General features: G+C 41.1%; 1 long non-coding RNA gene across 1 annotated transcript in view; it reads right to left on the bottom strand.

Moving 5' to 3' along the window:
- Window positions 1-17496: 17496 nt before the first annotated feature.
- LOC125963554 (uncharacterized) overlaps window positions 17497-19398 on the bottom strand; it is a 58857-nt gene continuing 56955 nt past the window's right edge. The window contains exon 4 of the long non-coding RNA XR_007475663.1: window positions 17497-17534. This is a non-coding gene — a long non-coding RNA (uncharacterized LOC125963554). The remainder of the gene's footprint in view (window positions 17535-19398) is intronic.

The raw sequence follows: 19398 nt of genomic DNA, 5'->3' as shown, positions 1-19398 counted from the left end.
ACACCACAAGTGAGAGTCTTAGTTTACAATGTTACTGCACACTAGTTTCTACTGGCTGGACTATGTGTTCTAGTTGCAATCTAAGTAACTGATCCAATTCTAAAATCTCACATCTTATGGATCCTTCTTTGAAGGAACACTTCTTGTATCAACTGTTAGAAATGGATCCTGAGACAAGAATTTGAGTATGAGCAGTTTATTTGGGATGAAATTCCAAGATTTGAGTGCATGGTAAAGGAGTGGGAAACTGAGACAGGAAAGGGATAAAAGCAAATCAAGCATACATTAATGGGTGAGTGACCACATGAGCAACTAGGACACAATTCTACTGTGGACTCTCTGAGAGACACTGTCAGATACCTCAGAATTGTCCCATGAGGACTGGGGAAACTGTGAGATTTATTCGCAAAACATTTCTCATTGGTTAAGAGTTGCTTCCAGATGTATTCACTCCTTTTTGCTCCTAGCCTGCTCCATGGATGGGCCAAATACACTCCTGTAAAGTAGGAAGCCACTAGTCTGTATAGGAATTGTCACCATACTACAGAAGATACATATGCATTTAATCCTTGCCTCAGCATCTATTTTCTAGAGAATCTGGGTACAGTATATGATGGTCCACTCTACATCCCCCTGTTCCACCTGAGTTCACTGGCAGCTGCAGGAGACAGTTTCCATTCTCTGACAGTTTCCTATTTCAAATGCTGTATCTCACTTCTTTTCCTGACAGCTTTCTCCTACACCATGGAGGAATATTCCAAGGTGTGTTTCACATGACTTAGAGAGTCCACAGGGAATGGCTCCAGTAGCCCACAGTGGAAACTTGCTCATAATATACTTTTTGTGTGCTTCCCAAATAAACTAACTCCACCTAAACCCTGGTCTCAGCACATGCTTTTTGGGGAACCCAAATTTAGAGAGTAGGTAAGACTCTATGTTTGTTATAAGGAGGTTAATTTTATCCACTAATCTTGATATAATTGACATACTCAGCCCTAATTAACTCAGCCAACATAAAATAACAATGCAGCTTTTCCTCAAATTAGAAATATTGCAAAAGTTACAGCTTCTTGTAAAAATTTGCAAGGAAAATAATATGACTCTAACAAATTAACTTTAAAATATAATACAGAATCTTAATTCACCACTAAAGCAGTGAACAATGACTTATTCAGTAAAGTGTATTGGGCTAACTGGCTAGCCATTTGCAAAAACATATGGTTGGATTTCTATTTAATTTTTTATAGCAAAATAAATTCCAAATTTAAGCATGAAAACTGAAGTCAACATAATCCCAGAAAATAAAAAGGATTATCGCAAAGTTATCTCAAGCGAAAATATAAAACCCAGTAAATATAAAAGAACATTAGATTGACACATTTGACTGTAACAAAATTAAAAATTTTTTATACAAAAAACAATTTCAAAAGAGAATCAGTAAATTGGAGCAGCTGCCTTTTGTCTCCATATGAACATGTATAGGAATTACTTTATTTACTGCTAAAATTCCACTGACATCTCTAATTTAAGTGATTTCAGCAATCAACAGCTCTTAGAGAGTAAAGATTTGTTTTTGTTTTTCTTTTTTAGTTATAAACCTTTTTTTTTCTGACTAGTAGATAAATTGTTCATGTTCTTTGTTTTCTTTTTGGTAGAATGGGAATAAAGATATCAATACTCAAATACTGTTTATGATTTAATTTGAAAAAAATGTGGGGGTCTTTTAGCAGAGGGACTATCATCACAATAGTTTTACTGGAATATTCAATATGTCTCACTACAACATCCTTTCATGTTTAAGATGACACAGTGCCAGACTGTTAACTCTTTATATTATTCAACAAAATACCTTCTACTCTCTGATAAGACAGTAAGTTCTCTTTTCTTCTGCCTTGATTACCTTGGAAGTGGAAAAGAAAATACTAGAAAAAAAAAAGAAAAAAGCAGGTGGCTTCCCACAACCGTAGTGGGTGAGATGACTCAGGCACCACTGTGATCATGGTCTGCTGCAAGTCTGGGAATCTGATGGGGATGCAGCACATGATGACCTTGTTCCCCTTTTCCAGCAGCACGCTTACTGCAGTGTTTCAACAAGCGCATCCTCAACACACTGCACTGTACTTGGGTGTCCATCCTTCACATCACGTTGCCATTTGTAGTGTTTTATCATGTGTAACATGGGGAATCCAGGAGGTTAAGAAATACAAGAGGAGGATCCCAGCTGTTTATGAAAATGACAAATGAGCAACTCATATGGATAATGGGTCCCTGTCTCTGAAAGACCCTTCTCTGGGAGAAGAGTCTACATTGTAGGGTCTTGAAGACACAATAAACTTCTTATGGGACACACACACACACACACACAAGTCTCTTTAAGCCATGAGAAGATACAAGGAGAATTCAGCAGCCTGGAACCCTAAAGACAGCTCTCACCAGAACCCAACCATGATGGCACTCTGATCTCAGACTTCTAAGCCTCCAGAAATTTAATCACTCTAGAAATAAATGAGATGCTACACTGGACATTGGGAGATCATGACCTGAGGAAACAGGAAGAAAAGATGATTGAAAGGTGACATCAGTCACATAATGGCCCAGATAAGTTCAAACCACCTTCAGTGAAAGCCTCAATCTCTTTTTTTCCCCACTACTGTTTTTATTTTATTTTTAAATTTTTTCACATCTTTATTGGAGTATAATTGCTTTACAATGTTGTGTTACTTTGTGCTGTATAACGAAGTGAATCAGCTATATCTATACATATATCCCCATATCCCCTCCCTTTTGCATCTCCCTCCCACCCTCCATATCCCACCACACTAGGTGGTCACACAGCACCGAGCTGATCACCCTGTGCAATGTAGCTGCTTCCCACTAGCTATTTTACATTTGATAGTGTATATATGCCCATGCCACTCTCTCACTTCATCCCAGCTTACACTTCCCACTCCCTATGTCCTCAGGTCCATTCTCTATGTCGTCATCTTTATTCCTGTCCTGCCCCTAGGTTCATCAGAATCATTTTTTTTTAGATTCCATATAAATGTGTTAGCATATGGTATTTTTTTCTCTTTCTGATTTACTTCACTCTGTATGACAGAATCTAGGTCCACCCACCTCACTACAAATAACTCAATTTTGTTTCTTTTTATGGCTGAGTACTATTCCATTGTATATATGTGCCACATCTTCTTTATCCATTCATCTGTTCAGGGACATTTAGGTTGGTTCCATGTCCTGGCTATTGTAAATAGTGCTGCAATGAACATTGTGGTACATGACTCTTTTTGAATTATAGTGTTCTCAGGTTATATGCCCAGTAGTGGGATTGCTATGTCATATGGTAGTTCTATTTTTAGTTTTTTAAGGAACCTCCGTACTGTTCTCCATAGTGGCTGTATCAATGTACATTCCCACCAACAGTGCAAAAGGGTTTGCTTTTCTCCACACCCTCTCCAGCATTTGTTGTTTGTAGATTTTTTGATGGTGACCATTCGGACTGGTGTGAGGTGATACCTCATTGTAGATTTGATTTGCATTTCTCTAATGATTAGTGATGTTGAGCATCTTTTCATGTGTTTGTTGGCAATCTGTATATCTTCTTTGGAGAAATGTCTATTTAGGTATTCCATCCATTTTTTGATTGGGTTGTTTGTTTTTTTGATATAGAGCTGCATGAGCTGCTTGTATATTTTGGAGATTAATCCTTTGTCAGTTGCTTCATTAGCAAATATTTTCTCCCATTCGGGTTGTCTTTTCATCTTGTTTACGGTTTCCTTTGCTGTGCATAAGCTTTTAAGTTTCATTAGGTCCCATTTGTTTATTTTTGTTTTTATTTCCATTTCTCTAGGAGGTGGGTCAAAAAGTATCTTGTGATTTATGTCATAGGGTGTTCTGCCTATGTTTTCCTCTAAGAGATTTATAGTGTCTGGCCTTACATTTAGGTCTTTAATCCATTTTGAGTTTATCTTTGTGTATGGTGTTAGGGAGTGTTGTAATTTCATTCTTTTACATATAGCTATCCAGTTTACTCAGCACCACTTATTGAAGAGGCTGTCTTTTCTCCATTGTATATTCTTGCCTCCTCTATCAAAGATAAAGTGACCAGGGCTTCCCTGGTGGTGCAGTGGTTGAGAGTCCCCCTGCCGATACAGGGGACACGGGTTCGTGCCCCAGTCCGGGAAGATCCCACATGCCACAGAGTGGCTAGACCCATGAGCCATGGCCGCTGAGCCTGTGCATCCAGAGCCTGTGCTCCACAATGGGAGAGGCCACAACAGTGAGAGGCCCGTGTACCACAAAAAAAAAAAAAAAAAGATAAAGTGACCATATGTGCATGGGTTTAGCTCTGGGCTTTCTGTCCTGTTCCATTGATCTACATTTCTGTTTTTGTGCCAGTACCATATGGTCTTGATTACTGTAGCTTTGTAGTACAGTCTGAAGCCAGGGAGCCTGATTCCTCCAGCTCCGTTTTTCTTTCTCAAGATTGCTTTGGCTATTCGGGGTCTTTTGTGTTTCCATACAAATTGTGAAATGTTTTGTTCTATTTCGGTGAAAAATGCCATTGGTAGTTTGATAGGGATTGCATTGAATCTGTAGATTGCTTTGGGTAGTATAGTCATTTTCACAATATTGATTTTTCCAATCCAAGAACATGGTATATCTCTCCATCTGTTTGTATCATCTTTGATTTCTTTCATCAGTGTCCTATAGTTTTCTGAGTAAAGGCTTTTTACCTCCCTAGGTAGATTTATTCCTAAGTATTTTATTCTTTTTGTTGTAGTGGTGAATGGGATTGTTTCTTTAATTTCTCTTTCTGATCTTTCATTGTTAGTGTATAGGAATGGAAGAGATTTCTGTGCATTAATTTTGTGTCCTGCTACTTTACCAAATTCATTGATTAGCCCTAGTAGTTTTCTGGTAACACCTTTAGGATTCTCTATGTAAAATATCATGTCATCTGCAAGTGACAGTTTTACTTCTTCTTTTCTGATTTGGATTCATTTTATTTCTTTTTCTTTTTTGATTGCTGTCACTAAAACTTCCAAAACTATGTTGTATAATAGTGGTGAGAGTGGGCAACCTTGTCTTGTTCATGATCTTTGTGGAAATGATTTCAGTTTTTCACCATTGAGAATGATGTTGGCTGTGGGTTTGTCCTATATGGCCTTTATTATGTTGAGGTAAGTTCCCTCTATGCCTACTTTCTGGAAGGTTTTTATCATAAATGGGTGTTAAATTTTGTTGAAAGCTTTCTCTGCATCTATTGAGATGATCATATGGTTTTTATCCTTCAATTTGTTAATATGGTGTATCACATTGATTGATTTGCATATATTGCAGAATTCCTGCATTCCTGGGATAAACCCCACTTGATCATGGTGTATGATCCTTTTAATGTGCTGTTGGATTCTGTTTGCTAGTATTTTGTTGAGGATTTTTGCATCTATGTTCATCAGTGATATTGGCCTGTAGTTTTCTTTCTTTGTGACATCTGTGTCTGGTTTTGGTATCAGGGTGATGGTGGCCTCATAGAATGAGTTAGTGAGTGTTCCTCCCTCTGCTATATTTTGGAAGATTTTGAGAAGGATAGGTGTTAGCTCTTCTCTAAATGTTTGATAGAATTCGCCTGTGAAGCCATCTGGTCCTGGGCTTTTGTTTGGTGGAAGATTTTTAATCACAGTTTCAATTTCAGTGTTTGTAATTGGTCTGTTTATATTTTCTATTTCTTCCTGGTTCAGTCTCGGAATTTTGTGCTTTTCTAAGAATTTGTCCATTTCTTCCAGGTTGTCCATTTTATTGGCATAGTGTTGCTTGTAACAATCTCTCATGATCTTTTGTATTTCTGCAGTGTCAGTTATTACTTCTTTTTCATTTCTAATTCTATTGATTTGAGTCTTCTCCCTTTTTTTCTTGATGAGTCTGGCTAATGGTTTATCAACTTTGTTTATCTTCTTAAAGAACCAGCTTTTAGTTTTATTGATCTTTGCTATTGTGTCCTTCATTTCTTTTTCATTTATTTCTGATCTGATCTTTATGATTTCTTTCCTTCTGCTAACTTTGGGGTTTTTTTGTTCTTTTTCTCTAATTGCCTTAAGTGTAAGTTTAGGTTGTTTATTTGAGAAGTTTCTCGCTTCTTGAGGTAGGATTGTATTGCTGTAAACTTCCCTCTTAGAACTGCTTTTGTTGCATCCCATGGGTTTTGGGTCATCGTATTTTCATTGTCATTTTTTTTCTAGGTATTTTTTGATTTTCTCTTTGATTTCTTCAGTGATCTCTTGGTTATTAAGTACTGTATTGTTTAGCCTCCATGTGTTTGTATTTTTTACAGATTTTTTTCCTGTAATTGATATCTAGTCTCATAGCATTGTGGTCAGAAAAGATACTTGATAAGATTTCAGTTTTTTAAATTTACCAAGCCTTGATTTGTGACCAAAGATATGATCCATCCTGGAGAATGTCCCATGAGCACTTGAGAAGAAAGTGTATTCTGCTGGTTTTTGATGGGATGTCCTGTAAATATCAATTAAGTCCATCTTGTTTAATGTGATATTTAAAGCTTGTGTTTCCTTATTTATTTTCATTTTGGAGGATCTGTCCATTGGTGAAAGTGGGGTGTTAAAGTCCCCTACTATTTTTGTTTACTGTCGATTTCCCCCTTTATGGCTGTTAGCATTTGCCCTATATATTGAGGTGCTCCTATATTGCATGCATAAATATTTACAGTTGTTATATCTTCTTCTTGGATTGGTCCCTTGATCATTATGCAGTGTCCTTCTTTGTCTCTTGTAATAGTCTTGATTTTAAAGTGTATTTGTCTGATGTGAGAATTGCTACTCCAGCTATCTTTTGATTTCCATTTGCATGGAATATATTTTTCCATCCCCTCACTTTCAGTCTCTATGTGTCCCTAGGTCTGAAATGGGTCTCTTGTAGACAGCATATATACGGGTCTTGTTTTTGTATCCATTCAGCCAGTCTATGTCTTTTGGTTGGATCATTTAATCCATTTACATTTAAGGTAATTATCGATATGTATGTTCCTATTAGCATTTTCTTAATTTTGGGGGGTTTGTTATTGTAGGTCTTTTCCTTCTCTTGTGTTTCCTGCCTAGAGAAGCTCCTTTAGCCTTTGTTGTAAAGCTGGTTTGGTGGTGCTGAATTCTCTTAGCTTTTGCTTGTCTGTAAAGATTTTAATTTCTCCGTCAAATCTGAATGAGATCCTTGCTGGGTAGAGCAATCTTGGTTGTAGGTTTTTCCCTTTCATCACTTTAAATATGTCCTGCCACTCCCTTCTGGCTTGTAGAGTTTCTGCTAAAGATCAGCTGTTAACCTTATAGGGATTCCCTTTTATGTTATTTTTTGCTTTTCCCTTGCTGCTTTTAATATTTTTTCTTTGTATTTAATTTTTGATATGTTGATTAATATGTGTCTTGACATGTTTCTCCTTGGATTTATCCTGTATGGGACTCTCTGTGCTTCCTGGACCTGATTGACTATTTCCTTTCCCGTATTAGGGAAGTTTTCAACTATAATCTCTTCAAATATTTTCTCAATCCCTTTGTTTTTCCCTTCTTCTTCTGGGACCCCTATAATTGAATGTTGGTGCGTTTAATATTCTCCTAGAGGTCTCTGAGACTGTCCTCAATTCTTTTCATTCTTTTTTCTTTATTCTGCTCTGCAGTAGTTATTTCCTCTATTTTATCTTCCAGGTCACTTATCCATTCTTCTGCCTCAGTTATTCTGCTATTGATTCCTTCTAGAGAATTTTAAATTTCATTTATTGTGTTTTTCATCATAGTTTGTTTGGTTTTTTTCTTCTAGGTCCTTGTTAAACGTTTCTTGTATTTTCTCCATTCTATTTCCAAGATTTTGGATCATCTTTACTACCATTACTCTGAATTCTTTTTCAGGTAGACTGCCTATTTCCCTTCATTTGTTTCGTCTGGTGGGTTTTTACTTTTACCTTCATCTGCTGAGTATTCCTCTGTCTTCTCATTTGCTTAACTTACTGTGTTTGATGTCTCCTTTTTTGCAGGCTGCAGGTTCCTAGTTCCCATTGTTTTTGGTGTCTGCCTCCAGTGGGTAAGGTTGGTTCAGTGGCTTGTGTACGCTTCTTGGTGGAGGGGACTGGTGCCTGTGTTATTGTGGATGAGCCTGGATCTTGTCTTTCTGGTGGACAGGACCACATCCAGTGGTGTGTTTTGGGGTATCTGTGAACTTATTATGATTTTAGGCAGCCTCTCTGCTAATGGGTGGGATGTATTCCTATCTTGCTAGTTGTTTGGCATGGGGGTGTCCAGCACTGTAGCTTGCTGATCCTTGAGTGGAGCTGGGTCTTAGCATTGAGACGGAGATCTTTGGGAGAGCTCTCACTGATTGATATTAAGTGCGGCCAGGAGGTGTATGGTGATCCAATGTCTTGAACTCGTCTCTCCCACCTCAGAGGCTCAGGCCTGACACTTGGCTGGAGCACCAAGACCATGTCAGCCACATGACCATGTACGTGGGGAGTTTCTTGCCTTTCGGGAAGTCTGAGGTCTTCTGCCAGTGTTCAGTAGATGTTCTGTAGGAGTTGCTCCACATGTAGATGTATTTTTTATGTATTTGTGGGGAAGAAGGTGATCACCATGTCTTACTCCTCCTTACTCCTTGAAGGTCCTCCCCAAAGCCTCAATCTTTATCTTTAAATTATATAGGGATATTTCTGAATAATTTTTTTTTCACCACACTATGTGGCTTGTGGGATCTAAGTTCCCTGACCAGGGATTGAACCCAGGCCACAGCAGTGAAATCCCAGAATCCTAACCACTAGGCCACCAGGGAACTCCCTGAATAATTTTTTTTTAAAGTCACACAAATTATATGTTTCTAAAATACAATGGTGGGACAGGCACAGGATGGACACTCTCATTCCAAAAGGGAGAAATAGGAAAGAAGAAAGGAGCGACCAGTCCCAAGTATGTCCAAAATCTTAAGGCAAGAGAATAATTAATTCTCTTTGGCTCCGTGTTCTTCCCTCTAGGCACACTGGGGATTTTGTTTCACTTCCGGATCCATTGGAGTGAAGGTCCTGCCTTCCAGATACACTGGGCTGGCAGTTCTAGGTTGGACACTCAAGACTCCTGGAGGCCTGCCCCATGGTTTTGCTGAGCACAGCCCACACTGCAGTTCTCATGGACTGAAGTCATATGCCTGTGGCTCCCCAGGCTTAAATAATGTGCAGTGGTTCTACTAGTCTGGGGTCCTGGAAGTGACCTGCCCCCATGGCTCTGCTGGGTACTACCCTAGTGTGTGCTCTGTAAGGTGGCCGCCTCTCCAGGGTCATAGGCCCTCGGCTCCAGTAATCTCCATCCTTCAAAATCTGGGTGGAATTTGCACACCAATGGAGAATGCCCAGCGTGGACACTGCCAAAGCCTGCTGTCTGTGCCTTCTAGAGGAGTGGCTACTGTTGCCTGTGCTGTGGAGTGCTGGGAATGGAACCCAAGTGTGTGGCAACTCTGTCATGCCTCTGATAAGGCATGAAAAGGTCCTGAAGGCACTGGAGACCCCTCCTTTGAAATTGATCTGATGATCTCTGGATCACCCTTTGGAGCAAGGGGGTGATTCTGCTATTGTCTTGTACATAGCTCCTGACTTGTGGAGATGACTTACTAATCTTATCAAGTGGTTTGCTTGACCACATCCTTAGTGTTCTATTCAGACCATGCTTTCTCAGTCTTTTCTATATGGATGGCCTGGGAATTTTCCAAATCTTTAAAGTTCCACTGTTCTTTGATGAATAATTCCATCTTTAAATCACTTTTCTCTTCCTACATTTTACTAGAAGCTTATAGCAAAAGGAAATAAGCCAGCCACTCCTTCAACACTTTGCTGAGATATTTCCCCAGTTAAATATCCAACTTATTTTCTAAAGTTGTACATTCCACAAAACACTAGGACACAAACCCACTCCAGCCAAACCCACTCCAGCCAATTTCTTTGCTACTTGATAACAAATGGCTTTTCCTCCATTGTCCAATAACATAATCCCCATTTCTGCCTCATTAGTATGGCCTTTCCAGTCCATATCCTACCAATCTGTTCAAGATTACCTAGGTATTTTCTAAGGTATTTTCTAAAGAGGTTGGGGGTTTTCTATGCAACTTTTCTCTTTTCTTTCTAGGCTGTCACCAAGAGTCTGTCCACAGCACTGTAGGCTTTCTAGTCTTCTGCTCAAAACTCTTCCAATCTCTATCCAATACCTAGTTCCATGCCATTCACACAATTTCAGGTAACTGTTACCTACAACAGTACTTCCAGGAACCGATTTTATGTTATATTATGTTAAGGCAGCAAAACACCATTATTGGGTGACTTATACATAAGAGAACTTTATTTCTCAGTTCTGGAGGCCAGTAAGTCCAAGATCAAGGCACCATCAGATTTAATGTCTGGTGAGAAGCACTTCCTGGCTCATAAATGACATCTTCTCACCATAACCACACAGGGTAAAAGGGTGAAGGATCTCTCTGAGTCATCTTCTATAAAAGCACTAATCACCTTCCAAAGACCCCACCTGCTAATACCACCACCTTGGGGGTGAGGATTTCAAACGTTCATCTTGAGCACACCCCAATCAAGATTCAGAAGTTTCCCATCACTCCAGAAACTTCCCTCCATCCCTCCCTTCCCTCACATCAGGAAAAGAGTGATTTAAATTCTATTCCCCTATATTACTATGGACTATTCCAGAACTTCATACAAATGAAGTCCTATATGAAGTTTCTTTGGTCTGATTTCTTTCTATCATCATAATATCTATGAGATAGATACATCCATGTTCTTACACATGTTGGAAACTTGTTCAGATTTATTGAGGATTATCCCACTGAATGAATATGCCATTTTGTTTGCCATTCATCTATTGAGTACTGGTTGTTTGTTTCCAGTCTCTGGAATAAACTTGTGAATAATGCTGCTATGAATATCCACATACGAATCGCTGTGGGGAACGTCCTATGGCTGGAATCACTGAGACGTAGGGCAAGTATAAGTTTAACTTTATTAGAAACTATTATTATCCAGCCTACCTTTTCTACTCGTGACACTATTTATTCTTTTGTTCCATAAATCACCCCCAACACATTCCATTTTTATAAAGTATGAGAGAATCTGATTCTTTCCTCAAAATTCTTACAAAAAGAAGCTTCCACTCTCCTCTCCATTTCGTAATTTCTTGATTACAAATTGAAGCCTTGTCTCATTTTGGTTTCAGGGAAAAAATGTCAATCACTGTCTTAAAATTGCACCAAACCACTGATTCTTCCCCTGTGACTTCTCCAGGAGACCATGGGACCATTCAGCCCAAGCTATACACTCCATTTTTCCTAATTTCTCCCATGTTTCCTCCTCTCTAAGAGCCCTGTGCCAGGATCCCCAGGATCACTTAGCACAGCCCCTCCCCCTCATGAATACACCATTGTTATGTAAGAGCTTCCCCCTCCCTCCTCCACCTCTCTGGGGAGGCCCAGCCTCCAGCCTCTCTCTGCTCTCCTCAGGACTAGACTGCTGTTTAGCAGTTGCTGTTGCAGGGATAGTCTTGCCTGCCTCCCGCTGGAGTGGATTTCTTTGGTCACAGGCTTCTTCACTCATGGGGCCTGCCTGGGCCCAGGCCCACCTGGCAGGTGATCTCTGGCTGCCTCTGCTCTGGCTACTCCTGTTTCCGACCTGCTGCTCCCATGACCCCCCAGGTTGGCGCTTCACTTCCTCTGAAATTGTGATCCCCAGGAAGGTGTCCCACAGAGTGCGTGGAGCTGCAACACAAGGCCAGCTCTCCTACAAGATTCGCTTCAGTGGCCAAAGACACGTGCTTCACATGAGAGTCAAGAAGAGCTTGCTGCCCAGGCATTTTCCTGTTATCACCGATAACGACCAAGGCGCCATGCAGGAGGACTACCCTTTTATCCCCCGAGACTGTTACTACTTTAGCTACCTGGAAGGGGTTCCTGGGTCCATGGGCACACTGGACACCTGCTATGGGGGTCTGCGTGGCATGCTGCAGGTGGATGACTTCACTTACGAAATCAAACCACTGGAGGCTTCTTCCAAATTCGAGCATGTGATTTCTCAGCTTGTGTCGCAAAAAACACCAGCAGAGGATGCAAAATGTAAGATTGAAAGGAAAGATACAAATCAAGCATATGAGGAGGCGATGACTGCTGAGATACCTAGAGCAGGTCCTGCGTATTTGTGGTGGCCGCATAGGAAATACTTAAAACTTCACTACACAGTTTCTAGATCATTATTTCTTAAGGACACTAATCATACACATATAATAGAGTATGTAGTGATTATAAACAACATATTGCATAGCATTTTCTACCAGGGTCAACTTCAGGTTTTGATTCGTCTTATGTGCATATGGGATCGCGCTGATAAGGTGAATTTATATAAGTGGCCTAATGCTGCAACTGCAGTAAGGGAATTTGGTTTATGGAAATGGTGGGGATGGTTTAAACAAATTCCTCATGATAGTTCAATGCTTTTCACAGGACATAAAATCGCTGGGTCCTCATATTTTAGCTCCCATGAAGGAATATGCAACCCCAATTGGGGAGCATCGTTTGTATTTGTTTTAAATTATCACATATTTTTAGCTGCAACTGTTGCAGCACATGCAATAGGTCATGTTCTGGGCTGTGTACACGATGGTCCAGGTTGTCACTGTTTTCGAAGAGATCACTGCATCATGGCTCCTGAGCCTGGTCTTCTAGATATGATGAGCAATTGTACATATAGCCAACTGTATAAGCGGGTTTCTATGTGGGATCCTTGTTTGAGTATACCAAATGTACCATACCGTAATTTTCCTTATGTAGCTCCTCACTGTGGTGACAAGATCATAAATCAGAGGGAAGAATGTGACTGTGGCACCTTAAAAGACTGTGCTAGGGATCCGTGTTGTGAGAACAATTGTTCCCTCACCCGTGGCAGTGATTGCAATGAAGGAAGTTGCTGTGTTAAGTGTAAATATGCTCAACCTGGAACTCTTTGCAGAGATACTCTTGGTATTTGTGATTTACCAGAATACTGTAACGGGACAACGCATGTTTGTGCAGCTGACACCTATATCCAGGATGGAACCCCATGTTCGCCATTAGCTGTTTGTGTGAAGGGAAACTGTAGTGACCGTGATATGCAGTGTCAAGCCCTCTTTGGCTATAAAGTAAAAGATGCTGCACCAGCATGCTATAATACATTGAATATCTTAGGTGACCGATTTGGGAACTGTGGTGTGAGGGTGCTTCAAGGAGGAGGAAAACCTGTAAAATGTGAAAAAGATGATGTTCTGTGTGGAATGCTGCACTGTGCTAATGTGAAGGTACTTCCTGGTGGTGGGGAGCACACTACATTTCATCATATAGTAGTACAAGGTACTAAACCAGAAAGCTGCTTTGGGTACGATGCCCACTTTGGGACAGACTCACCAGAAATGGGGCTTGTAGTGGATGGTGCATCATGTGGCCCAGGATCATACTGTAAGAACCAAAACTGTACTTCTTTTCAAGACATGCGTTTTGACTGTGATGTCAAGATGTGCAATTACAGAGGGGTATGCAACAACCGAAGACATTGTCACTGTCAGCGAGGCTGGAAACCACCAAATTGTAGCAAGAAAGGACCAGGCGGCAGTGTAGATAGTGGCCCCCCACCTGCCAGAGAAATAGGTATTCGAGCCAGGCTACTAGAGAATATAAACAGAGGAACAGCTCTACTGCTTCTTCGTCTTTCCCTTCTTTTGCTTTCAGCGGTGATAGGTGCCTTTTTCTATGTAAAAGATACTATGGAAAACGAAAAATAAACTGTTGGAAAAAATAACCTCTTGAACCCAAGTAAATACAAACTGGAACACACAAAATGGAGAAAATTACTTTGGCACTTACTGGAAGAAATGATCGATAATCACTCTTACAGGATTAATTACGTAATTCTATAACTCTTCCCAAGTTGTTATCTTGAAATAAAATGACTTGGCAATTTAAAAAGGGTCTGTGTGGTTAAATGCATTTAATATTTTATATCTGATCATAGTCTTACTACTCCTGTAGATGATAGTGGGAACTGTTAGATTCAACAACAAGAGGACTTATACTTATTTATGTTGTGCATACTAAAGTTTCACAGATATGCCTGTAGCACTCCTTGTTTGAACCGGTATGCACTTGTTTAATAGTTTATTAGACTTTCCCTTAGTTGATTATGTACTAGATTTGTGTCATTCGTTCATGTTTTTGCTAGTGTTAAATAAGCCTAACATAAAAGATAGCATAAAAGACACCTTGACAGATACAGTAGGAAGATCAAAAATTTTGGCTCATAAGTGCATGAATATCAACAGTAGTTCAACAACCTGCTAAGTATGTGATCTTGTCCAAAGTCATAGGCTTTCAGAGGATCAAGGTTATATGTGACACGTTACACTGAGAGATGAAATATACTTTTCTGGGGTTTTGTGATGGTCCAAAGAAAGGCCCCAAGAAGGGCCTGGAATATGTTAGGCACTTAATAAATGCTGACTCTTTCATTCTCATTATTATCTCGGGTAGTGCTAAAACAGAAGTATTCCAAGTATAAGGACTTCGGCATTTGATATCTTTTATTGTAAAGCCATCACACAAGGAGCCATTGATCACTGATTTATCACTTCTTATGGGCCCTAGTTATTAATGTCATACCATCTCACATTTAAAATCCTAGGAATTGCCCAAGCACAGCCAGTCTATAAAGTACAGGATGAAACTGCGTGCCTGATGTATAATACGTACAGGAACAAAAACTTACATAAAAGGAAACAGGAAGCAATCGCTTCATCAGAGAGTATTAGAAGCAGGTCTCATAAGTGAGATGTGTTATATTCGTGCTATTAAAATGTCTCAGACGTTGGATCAAATCCCTTTCTAAATATGGAGTCCAGATGAGGGTAGCTACCTAAGGGAAGAGGAAGGATGCAGCAGTAGAGAATCAATGGGATTGCCACTCTGTGACATTTTAATTTGTCCAACTTTTATAGAGTTCTCTTAGGCAGCATTTCTTGTCCACAGAGCTTATCCAGTAGAGTAATCTGGATCTTCATCCTTGACAGGTCTGAGACCCAGTTTACTATACCCTTGTCAAACATATGTTACTGCATTCGCTCTTTGCACCAATATCTATTAAAATCGAAGTTGGATGACCATTTACGAACATGGTTACTTCGCCTTGATCCAAAGGCACCTGATGAAAACAAAGTATCTTTCTTCCTGTGGGTCGGGGTGTGTGGTCGGGGTGATTTTGTTTCAAATTAGCAGTCCATTTGCCAAAAGGTGAAAACTGTGGCCCCTGTAGCTTTTTTTCTCTATTTCTATTTTTCTGATATGTATTCATGTCCTTATTGGTCTTTTTGCACTGGTGAAGGACCTTTTGTTTCCCTCAAGGTGTTTAATTTGTAGTACCATACAGTCAATTGTGTATGTTTTCTCTTTGGTTACCAGGCTATCTCCAAAATCTTGACCTAAGTGTTTTACCCTGAGGCTGAGTGTGATCTCCAGTCTATTTTATGTTTCTAAACAACATTTGATATTCCAGGTATAGGCCATACTTTTAAAAGGTGGCTGTCTCGTGTTAAGCTCCAACATGGGTATTCCTGAAAAGCAGTTTCTAATTGGTGCCAGATATGTGAGACTGAATCATTACAGCCAAGTTCATGTGGTTGGATTATTCCCAGTCAAATAAGGGCAGACACGCTCAGGGATAGCCTTAGAAGATTTTTTTTTTTTCCTATTGCTAGGGCTATGGCATATCAAGAAAGGGTGAAGTTCCAGAACAAAGGTAAGTGGGAGCACCAGAAGGTGAAGGAGAGAATCAAGGGGGCAGAAAGGAAAACAGGGGGAAGGATAGGAGGAAGGTGAGAAAGGAGTGGGGTTGTGAGACACACAAACATAGGTAGACATAGAAAGACAAGGTCTCTGGGACAGGAAGAAGCAATGTGAAAGTTGTATACTAGGGGTCACAGAATATTAGAATCTGTTCAAAATCTTTCCTTTCTTGGCTTCTTTGTACCAACTTGATCTCAGAGACACAGCAATGAGCTGTCCTGAAGAGGGATCTTAGTTCCCTGCCCAGGAATTGAACTTGGGTAGCCTGGGTGAAAAGCCAGGAATCCTAACCACTAGACCACCAGGGACTAGAGGCTAGAAGAAAAGTCCCCATGGCTCTTGCCCCCATTTGAAAGCAAGAATGTTTCAAGGAGGCAAAAACTGCAAAAACAGGTACAAATTTATTATCAGAGACACAGCTCAATAAATGGGAGAGCACCGGAGAAACAGTTTGTTTATTTAATACTGAAGCAAGACAGAAATACACACCCAGAGAGAAAGGAGAGAAGGAGTATGGGTGTCCTCTCTAATCTAATGAGGAGTGCAGTAAAGAGGTGATTTAAATCCCTTATACAGGACAGTCCTTCCGGGTCTTTGTTTACCTTTGGCCAATCATCTTGTTGCTTTTTTCACACCTGACCTGCCCTAGGGCCCTCCCCAACATGCACGTGCAACATTTTGCTAAGATGGATCCCACCGCAGAGGCCCCTGGGGGTATGTCCACAGATTATTAGGGGGTGGCGCCCCTCCCTTTTTGACCCCCAAGGAGCCTTCCTGCGCATGTGCAGACAGGGAAGTTTTCCTTGACCTCAGGAGTGGTCATCTTATCTCTTTACTTCAGCAGAGCTCAGCTTCTGCCACTAGCTTTGCCCTTGGAGTGTCTGGGGCGAGAACAAAGCTTCACTTTTACTCCACTTGACAAACACCAGCTGTGCAGCCCAGGGGCCCATCTATCTCTACCTCAAACTGAGGTAGACTGCCCATGGTGTGATGGCTATTCTAATGCCCTTTCTTCTAAGGTGCCACACTCACAAGTCTGACATGCCCAAGGAACCAAAGGGCCACTACAGTTTGAGATCGTACTCAATGAAACCATGCAACTTTGAGAAGAAATTAATAGAGTAAGGATCTTTCTGGCAGACCATATTTCTAGAGTAAATCTGACCAGCAGTTTGGGTAAAAGAGGAGTTTGCCCGGGTAAAAGAAGTCTGAGGTAGAAGGAGGGACATGACCTACCTTAGGAAAAATGCCTAATTCTCTGCTTGTCCAAAATTCTCCAGAAAGCAGAAGAAAATTACTGACCTCAGTCTGACAAAAGGTTGACCTTCAAGGGATGGTCATGGCCCCGCAACTCCAACTATGAAGAAACAAACAAAAAAACCAAAAACAAACAAAAAATAATAAGAAGAGATGGAGGACTTACCTCCACACCAAAGATCAGTTGATCAGTTCTGTTTTTGACCCCACCAGGCAGTGCTGGAAATTCTTCCACCTTCTCCCAAGCAATGGCACCAACTTTTTTTTTTTTTTTAAGATTTCTGTGACTCCAACAGAGGGTAAAGCCTTCACTGAGTTGAGGCATAACAGAGAACAACAGCAGACCAGGTGACTTCACAGCTGAAGCAGGCTCAGGGTTTCTGTAAGAGGAAGAATCGGAGAAACTGTCCTATATTTTAACTTTAGCAGCAGTTTCACCTTTAACCAAGACGAGTGCTTGAGGCTCTTTCCTGTTATCCTGCCCCTTGAAGGAGTCCCGATAACCAACAGAACACTATTGCTAAGAACTGTTTCTGCAAGCCTTGTGGTAGTTTTAGATACTCATGGGGTATGAATATAAGAAAGGAGAAAGTAGATGGGGAAGAGTACAACATACAGGAAAAACAGGAGACTCTCTATATTGTTTGTTAAAAATTTTGCATCTTTATCCTCGAGGAGTCTGAGACCTCTCAGGCCAAGATTGTTGCACAAGTCCATTCCAGTTACCATTGCCCAAGCAAGGAAGTTCCAGGAGTCTGGCAAGAGTATCACCTGGGTTCCAAAGGTAATCCTCCAAGCCTCTACTGAGGAATAGCAGCCTTAACTCCCCTGCTACTCCGGGTCAATGACTCCATCCATAATGGTGACTCCTGCTCTCACAAGCTAGTCTTTGGACATATGATGACTGAGGGGCCTTGATGGCCACTGTACCTTGCAGTTCCATGGCATTCATGCTGTATCCCTGGCAAAAGTGCATTCTCTGTAGACCAAGACCTACCTACAGCCCTGGAGAATACACAGTTGCTGGGAGGACAAGCAGAAAAACCACCAGTGGATCATTAAGAGTCATGGTAAGTAGGGCCACCCAACTTCTACTCCTTGCTTCCCGGTCCCATATATTCCTCATAATAGATATACAGTACCATGTAGCAGTCTTTGATTGAACATACACACTGTACCCTGAAGGATGGCACTCTATCCTTCCAGGATATTGTTTCTGAGCTGATGTTTCGGCCGTGCCTTCAGTAGCTCATTGCAGTGCAGTGTGCGGGTGGTTGCCAGTGAATATTTGATGTGGTGCAAACAATGGATTCCATTGGGATGGGCCCATTCCTTTACCTCATTCACTGAAGGCTGAGGTCTCTGTTCACATCCTAAGCCACGTGGGATTCCATGGTCAAAGATCACACATTTCATAAGCAAGCCCCCAATACTGATGCTGGCTGTGGCTCTGCAGGCACAAAAGGCTACTTATCACATCTAGAATTACTATCTATTCTTGCGAGGACCAAATGCTGGCCCTTCCAGATTGGAAGGGGCCCACAGTAGTTGACTTCCCACCAATTAACTGCTAGGTCTTCTTGAGAAATAATGACTTCTCAGGAGTTCAGCAATGATCTTTGTTGTGGCAAGTTGGACATTTAGAGACGGTAGTACCTGGACTGACTTTCTTGGGAAGTGGGAGTCTATGCTATTGAGCTCAGTGTAGCCACTACGTCTGCCACCATGGCCACTCTGTTCATGTGCCCATTGTGCCAGTTCCATGGTGGTTAATGGTGAAGATTGTCTAATGTTGATTGGCTGAGTCATTTTGTCTGCCTGGTTGCTCAGGGCCTTTTCCAGGATGGATGCTTCTTGATAGGCATGAAGCTGTGCTACAAAAATCCAATCAAAAATGTGCAGAAGGGCTTCCCTGGTGGCACAGTGGTTGAGCGTCCGCCTGCCGATGCAGGGGACACGGGTTCGTGCCCCGGTCCGGGAAGATTCCACATGCCGCGGAGCGGCTGGGCCCGTGAGCCATGGCCGCTGAGCCTGCGCGTCCGGAGCCTGTGCTCCGCAACGGGAGAGGCCACAACAGTGAGAGGCCCGCGTACAGCAAAAAAAAAAAAAAAAAAAAAAGTGCATAAGACCTACATGGACATTTCTCCAAAGAAGACATACAGATGGCCAAGAAGCGTATGAAAAGATGCTCAACATCGCTAATTATTAGAGAAATGCAAATCAAAATCAAAATGACGTATTGCC

This window comes from Orcinus orca, chromosome 2 (genome assembly GCF_937001465.1).
Source record: "Orcinus orca chromosome 2, mOrcOrc1.1, whole genome shotgun sequence".
NCBI classification, from domain to species: Eukaryota; Metazoa; Chordata; class Mammalia; order Artiodactyla; family Delphinidae; genus Orcinus; species Orcinus orca.
This window is presented reverse-complemented; position numbering and strand designations above follow the sequence as displayed.